Genomic DNA, 8399 nt, shown 5'->3' on the forward strand with positions numbered 1-8399 from the left:
CAGCATAGACTGCTGTAATGCAGTAATGAAGGGTTTCAAGGTTTAGCCAAATGGATGTCATGTGAGCTAAACACTGCTGTAATACTCGCTCCATCCCAGCACAAATATGAGTGCAAGTCATGTCTCAGCTTTACAAAAGCCCAAATTGTGTTTTCTTACAATTGCCAGGAGAGCACAACTTTTCAGTCAGGATTGTAACAGCATGCACAATTAGGTCTCATAGATACAGCAGGAATCACTACTGTGTGAAAAGAAATTTAAATAGCACATTAACACATGAATGGCTGATGAAAGTGGGTGGTCTAAGACAAAGGCAATGAATTATCAGTTGAGGGAGGTAAATAGAACTGAAATTACTATTGTGAGATGTTGACAGAGTTGTAAAAAGTGGGTCTAAGATAAATCATGCAGTGACATTTTGAAAGGTGTGATAATTCCCTTTTTAATTAAAACCAGCAGTCATCGCACTGCAGCTGGGACACTATAGTTTTCACAAAGGAAAAAATCCTGTTAGAATTCACAGTGTAATACTTGTAGAGGAGCTGCAACTCTTGTCAACGTATGAATAATAAACTCCAATAAACCATAACTCATATTATCTCATTCATCAGTCAGCTTACTAACCAATCCATCAGTCTCACACTCAACTAACCAGTTTAACCACTGAATCATCAAAACAATCCAGAGACATTCAGGCAGTTTTCACATATGTTAGAGTGGTCCTTTTGGTGTGCACCAGATGCGAAAGTTATACATTGTTTCAGTTTTCAGCTAGTGCAGCTCGCTTTCAAACACCTTTGTTTTTACTTTGTTTTTTGGTCCAAACGCCACACCACTGGAGGAGTGTCATGTTTCCATGACTCCCGCGTCCCAACCAGAAAAAGAAGTGCTGAGAAATAAAGAGAAATAAATGTGCACAATGGAGCCACAACAACTACGCATGTTGTTCCTGGTGCTGGTTGTTGTATTTGTTATTTTTTATATGTACAAAAAACAATACAGATTGAAAGTGAAGTGCGGCTGCAGCTTAACAATATTGTGTTTATTCACTGCGGTCGCAGAATGTGCATTGACAGTTCAGGAGGAAACACAGATTAATCCTCCTAAACTGTGACCTCCTCATTAGACGTTACCTCAGGAGCCTGTTTAGCTCAAATTAATGGAGTACACAAGATAGTTGGGGCGGATGAAGGTCGGGTGCTTTCACACCACAAACGGACCGCACCAGAGTTCGCTGGTAGCCGTTACGGCCGTTTTGGTCTGCACCAGAGTGCGACTGCTGTGTTCACACCAGCCCAGAAGCACCACGCTTGGGCCAAAACTTCAATGGGGCTGACCTAAACAATTCCTGTGTGAAAACACCCTCAGTCATTCAATTAAGCTGCCAGATGGTACATTTGATATATGTAAGGTAAAAATGTAAAAACCAAAAATTGGTTAAAAAAAACTCATCCAGGTGTTATCATATGCTGGCGGACAACCGGACAGAAGCTGCAGACAATGCGTATGGATGGTGTCACTAGACAATGCGACCCAATGGAACCTGTCATGTCTGCATGGATATCTGGTAGGACAGTGTTAAGCTGAAACCCTCCCACCTAATATAAGGTGCACAAATGTTCCATTAGGGCAGCATAGGTTGCCATGTACTGGTGTTGTCTAAACATAACCACGTGCAGTGTCATCCCACCATGTGCTTGTGTTGATGCCATAGTAGCTGCTACCTGGAATGTCGACAGCAGACGCAGAAGAGAATAATATATAGACGCACAAGTCCACTGCAAAGCAGCAAAGCTAGCATGGTGGGCTTTGCTAAACATGTGGTAGCTAATAATCCACATCTTTATGAGTGAATACCAAGTCTCCAGGATCAGCGCTGGACTTTTTTCTACATAGTAGCCAAAAGTAGAATTACACCTTCTGGATCTGTCACGTGATGCCGTGGGGCCCAGAAGACTTTTCTCCATTGACTTATATTGGGAAAGAGATGTCTGTAATTCAATGGATACCTTTTTCTGAGCATCCAAACACCTGCAAAATCGTTCTTTCCACTATTAAGATTTAATCCACTGGGTCAGATAACATTTAAAAAGCCCAGAACAGCTGCAAGATTAAACAATTATTTAATTCAAGTGAGGGGAGCACTAAACTGGAAGTTATCCGCTCTAGCACACTTGGCCACGGTCAGGAGCCGCAAGTCTCCAGTGTGCCTGCTCTATGGGCCCCATAATGTAGAAGATTCAGGTATTTTCATCCCACGGACATAGAGCATTTTTGGCCTCCTGAGCCACTGAGCAGCTTTCAAAGGAATAAATGGGGTCCTGCGTCCAATGCTGTGTGCAAGTTAAAAGTACATCTCTATATAGCTGCTGATGTTGCTCCCTGACTGTTGGATGTTAAAATAAGCAAGTTTGAATTTTAAAGTTGACCTGTCAGTGCTGTATATAGGCTTTATTCTCTCCTCCCAAATCACAAATAATAAATAATGCAAAAAAAAAAAAAAAGTTTTCACAGTAAAGGTAAGTAAAGGTTTCGTTAAGTCTCCAAGCTTTCTGATGAAATGATAGGGGGACTAAAGCTAAAGAAACAGTGATACACTGTTTCCAGACTGAATACATATAATTTTTGAGGCAGACTGATTATACACATTATCCATTGATGCTTAGGCACCCTGGGGCAAAGGTGCATCTGCTTGAGTCAAAGAGGTCTCAACTGGAGCAAGAGAATTGCACTTATCCCAGGGCTTTATAACTTGTCAGTTTTGAAATTAGAGACTGAGAAAAGGTGATCCCAATAAGTCAAATGTGGGACAATAATAGGGTGACCAGACAACCCTGTTTTCCATGGACAGTCCCGGTGTTTTGGTTGCATGTCCCTGGCCAGACCTGTCCTCGGAAATGTCATCATTTTTACCTGCAAGGCTGCCAAATCTCAACTGAGTCTGACACTCACACAATTGACACTTTTCACATGCTCTCACACATGCATGGACGGATCATGAGACAGTGGACCCCTGGGCCTAGATACAAAACGCCCCACAACCTGTCCTATAGGAGCAAGACACACAGACTTTGTGCTGGTTTTGTCTCTTTTTTATTATTTATCATTTATTTTATTATATTTTTGGTAATTTATAGGAAATAGTGCTTCCATTTGTACATCTCACAGTTCTCCAGTCAGTATAGAAAAAACTATCATTTCCAGGGGGTGGAGCTTCCCCACCAGGGTTCTGACCAGGTGTGCTGTATACTGCTAATGATTAGACTGGGATTGGTTCATTGCCAGCTGTCATTTTTATGCTTATGACACTGTGATGTGTTGTGCAGGTTCAGTCATTGCTGAGGCTGTGGCTAAATTGCAGACTTTAACTTAATCCAGATTTAGTTTTCACAGTTTAAGGTAGTTTTAAATGCTGAGAAAACTACTGTAATTGATTACTTTAATGTCAAGAAAAAGCCTTTGAACAATCCTGATATTCTCACTGATCAGGGAAATAAGTTAGAAGTTGTCTGTTATTACATATATCTTAGCATTTGGCTCGATGGCTCCCTTTCTTTTAAACCTCAGGTTGATTATCTTCTGAAAAAAAACTGAGGCTGAAGTTAAGGTTTTATTGCAGAAATAAGTCCTGTTTCTCCTCTGAGGCCAGAAATAAACAGGTCGCTGCTACGTTTTTGCACATTCGGATCACAGTAATCTGTTGTACATGAATGCATCTGGACATTGCTTGCATATGTTAGATGCTGCATGTCAGAGCGCATTGAGATTTGCTCTAAACTGTAAAGCTATCACTCATCACCAGGGGGGTTTCCATTACAAAACTTAAGTGATATTTTCAAAATGCTGTAAAACACAATTGCGACATGACTGCGTTTCCGTTGAGTGATTTTATGCAACTTCTCCTCTGGTGATAACATTCCAGGAAGCATGGTGATGGATGTTCAAAACATTAGCAGCTTTATTTCTATTGCAGCCACCACCACTAGTCGTCATTATTTCCAATCCAAGGCCACGTAGGCGTGTTATGAGAGTAATAATGGAAAGGCAAGTCCCATATGTGTGGGAGCGGCCACATATGGGGGATTTCTGGGAGGTGATAATCCAAGATTTCACAGAGGAATTGTGGATTTAAAACTTTCAGATGATTCGCTCAACTTTTAAAGAGTTATGCAATTCAATAACACCTCTTGTAGCTCCTGGTGCATCATGTCCGAGGGAGCCAGTTCCTTCTGACAAGTACATAGCCATAGCATCGCGTGACCTATAAAAGTGAAAAGTGTTTCCATTGCAGTTTTGCAAAATATGGCTTTTTCGAATCACCTCATGGGAGCGTAAATACTTCTGCGATTAAAGTGTTGTTTTTTTTTTGTTTTTTTTTTTTTATGTTTCCCATTAGATGTATTTAATATTCACAATTTCAATATGCTTGAGGGTTAATGGAAACTGGCCTATTGTACACTTAATTCCAGTAATAGTTGGCCATCTTTGACCTTACTTTGACCAGAGGCTCAGTTATTGGTATTTGGTCATTTATAAAGCCTTACTAGGTAAATTCCCCTCTTACATTTGCACTTTGATTGAACAGATATCTGACTGTAGCCACAGTCTGCAATCTCAAGAGTTAGTCTTATTGTGTGTTCCTTGTGCACGGACTGAGCTGGGAAAAAGCTTTATGTGCTCCGCTCCCCTCTCTTGGAATAGTCTCCAAAAAGATTTGAAACTGCAACAACTAGTCTCTGCCTGATTTTATAGCTCTAAGTACAAGAGTAAATTCATCGGTTGGTACTTTTCATTGTGTTTAGGTGTTTGTAATATTTCTGCATGTTACTGTGTATCTTTTATATTTTTGTTGTGGTTTTGTTATTTATCTGTAACTCTTTTTATGCTGCTGTCTTGACCGGTTGTCTTTTGAAAAAGAGACTTTCTGTGATCTCTGATAACACTTGATCTGACTATTTTCCTCTAGGCAGGGGGACAAGGCAGGGGTTTCCACTCTTCCCTCTCCTGTTTACTTTAGCCATGAACCTCCACAGCGGCTCTGTGGCGGTTTTAGAGGCATACATTGCAATGGGCAGGAATTCAAAGTCTCTCTTTATGTGGACAATTTGCTTTTGTATGTCTCGAATCCAACTCAGTCAGTCTCTTGTATTTTAAACATTCTAGGCCAAGTTGGCAAAATCTCGGGTTTAAAGTTAAATTTATAAAAGAGTGAGCTCCTCCCTCTGAACCCTGAGGCACATGCCCTTCCCCCAGCATTTTCCCCTTCAAAAAGGTGCAAGAAGGTTTTAAATATTTGGGGATTGAGGTCACTCACTCCTTCTTAACGACTTTTACAAAAAAATGACCACTCTCCTCCGTGTTTGTAAGCAGGATATGAATCATTGGGCCTCATTGCCTTTGTCTCTGGTGGGATGTGTTAATTTGATTAAAATGATTGTTGAGCTTAATGTTTTATATATTTTCCATAATATCTCCATACTCATTAAAAGAATTTAAAATTCTTGATAAAAGTATTTTTCTTTTCATATGGGGGAATAAACCTAGTCACCTCTAGAGTCCCAAACGCTTGGGAGGCCTTGCGTTGCCCAAATTTGTTTTTTGTTATTGGTCATGCAACATTCAGAACCTGATCCACTGGTCTGAAGACAAACCAATCACTGAAAAGGCAGACTGGGTACAATTTGAGTTTTCACCAAGCCGGCACCATTTGAGCTCACTTGTTTGTATAGCTTTGCCTCTCTTGGCAAAAGCTACACAAACAAGCTCAAATATTTTAGTCAGCCACTCATTAAGAATATTGGCTCCACTGAGCCTTTTTCTTATCTCCGTCAAGTCAAATCACGTTCCATCCCTCTTGCCATGCCCTGCAGTTACGCTATGGTCTAACAAAGGGCTTAGAGCAATTTATAATTTATATATATAATACATTTGCAACCCAGCTATCTCAAAATTATGACCCACCTAAGAACCACTTTTGCTGTTATTTGCAGGTCAGCAGCTTTATGTAAAAGACATTTGACTCATTTCCAGGAATGCCGACAAAATCACATGTGGATGATATCCTTTGAAACCAGATTGCAAAGGTTTGAATTCCCGGATTTATGAACTCATGAATTAACCTGTACTCCAATGAAAATTTAAAAAGAACCTGGGACTCTGATCTAGGAGCAGTCCTTATAGATAACCAATGGAACTCTCTATTGAACTTGATACATACCTCTTCCATGTCCGCTAAACAGTTAAATACATGACCTAATGCAGTTAAAATTGGTACAGAGGGCCCTTCTCACTAATGCCAGGCTTGCAAAGATCTACCTGACCGCTAACCCACTATGCCCTCGTTGCAAGGGCCATCCAGCCGTCTTAATGCATATGTTCTGGCTGTGCCCACTGCCCACACTGTTCAGTGTTCGGGAGGGTGGTTACAATTTACGAGAAACATCTAATTTTAAATCACATGGTTTTAGGACCATTAGAAAAAGTTTTTGTTTATCAGTCTGTGGAGTTAAAATATTGAACAGTTTATGTGTTGAACTAAAGCAACGTCCAGATATAAATCAGTTTAAAATTCTGTATAAAAAAATTCACAAGGTACAGGGATAAAGAGGGGCTTTGACAATCACAGGGTGTTTACCGGGGATGCAGTTTTGCTTATTCTTTGCCTGCTTTATCTCTCTCTTTTTGTGTAAACAATATTGAAAAATTCTAGACATTTAATTTTGAAATTGGCTGTATGTATATATTTAATTACTTATAGTATAGGTATAAATGGCTAAGGAAACAAGTTAAATAAAATCAATGACTTATGAGGAAGGGGTGGGATTGAATGCAATTTTTTACTTCTTCTCACTCCTTTTCCAATAAGTGAAGCAGGTCATTTTGTATTTTTTGGGTTTGCTTTTATGTTTTTAAGTGTTGTAATTATTACTTTGCTTTTTGTTAGCCTGTTTTTGTGCTATATTTCTTTATTTCCTTTTTTACATGGTCGAAATAAAAAATATATATAATAAAATTTAAAAAAAATAAATAAATAAGAAGAGACAGTTTATCTAAACAGGACTTTTCTGGATTATGTATGGGTTGAATAGAAACAAATAAAATAAATAAAGATACTGTACAGTCCCGCAAACAAACACAGCATACTGTGGTGCCTGGTACATTGTTGGGGCTGGTGGGGTGGTGTTTTGTGTGCTGGATGGCTTGGCTGTTTCTCTCCCTGTGTTGCAGGGGCTGGGCATGGCCTCTGACCACTGGAGCTCTACACACACTTCCTCACCTGTGCCTGATTACCACTCACCTCTCCTTGCAGTATAGAGTCACCTGCTGCACTCTTCTCGGGCGTCAGATTGTTTTCCGCCATACCAGTGGTATATCGGCCGACTCTCTCTGTACCTTTTTGCTACTCTCACTCCTAGTGACTTCTTGGATTTTTTGTGCTCACGCATGTTTTCTCTGTGCTTTCTCTAGTGTTTCTCCTCGCCATGCTCCAGTGCCTCGCCGCCCAGCTCCTCGCCTTCGGACTCAGTCACCTCCAGCTTCCTTCCTCATGGACTCTCTGAGCACTTAGCCACCACAAGCCTCATGCTCTCCCTCTTCACGGACAAACCTCAGCCACTCTGAGCCACGTGCTCCCAGGCTTCCCATCCCCCATTCCCTTCATTATTATCATTAAAACTTTGTTTATTGTTCATCTAATGTCTGTGTGTTTGCTCCTGGGTCCTTCCCCTTCACTCTGCTTTCACAGAGCACCACACATACATGTTTTTAGCTATAGTCTACAGAGAAAAGTATGCATTAAAATACAAATTTATGCTACTGTTTTTTGGGGCTGAAGGAGTGTGCACATATGTTGTCTCCATTGTTAAAATTATGTATGTATATATATATAATGTATCAGCATGATATGAACTAGTCAAGGCCTTAACAAAAGCAAATTTCATAAGCTAGCAAACATCAACAACCAGGACATCTGTCACAGAAACTGGAGCTGCAACAGAAACACACGACATTCTTAAATGAATTTGCAGTGCCAGTTATAGGCACGGTGGAAAGTCTTCGTTTGGAGTTTCAATTCATCTATTTTTGTCCACTGTCTCCTCAGCAGCAGTGTGTCCACAGAAGGCTGGACTCACACATGTCAGATCTTTTGCCTCTCTGTTCCTCTTGGTTTGCTTTGGTACAAAGCAGCACAGCTGGGTTGTTAACCATGCGGCTGTGCTCTTTTAACTGAGGAGCAAAGACTGTGAAATCCATGTTTTTCAGTCTTGTGAAGTGTAGTAAAGATTGTACTGTATGTCAGATGCTTTTTAAAGGTGTTGTCAAATGTTGACTTGAATTAAGTAAATAAATTGGATTGTGAAACTATGCTGTAAATAACAGTGGACATTTGGAACAAAACA

The 8399-nt window shown here is 40.2% G+C and overlaps 1 pseudogene; it reads left to right on the plus strand.

The window, feature by feature from the left end:
* Window positions 1–7620, plus strand: part of LOC148189043 (uncharacterized) — a 28684-nt pseudogene extending 21064 nt beyond the window's left edge.
* Window positions 7621–8399: the final 779 nt, after the last annotated feature.

The sequence above is a fragment of the Plectropomus leopardus genome, chromosome 8, assembly GCF_026936395.1.
Source record: "Plectropomus leopardus strain MGB_pleo_1.0 chromosome 8, ASM2693639v1, whole genome shotgun sequence".
NCBI classification, from domain to species: domain Eukaryota; kingdom Metazoa; phylum Chordata; class Actinopteri; order Perciformes; family Serranidae; genus Plectropomus; species Plectropomus leopardus.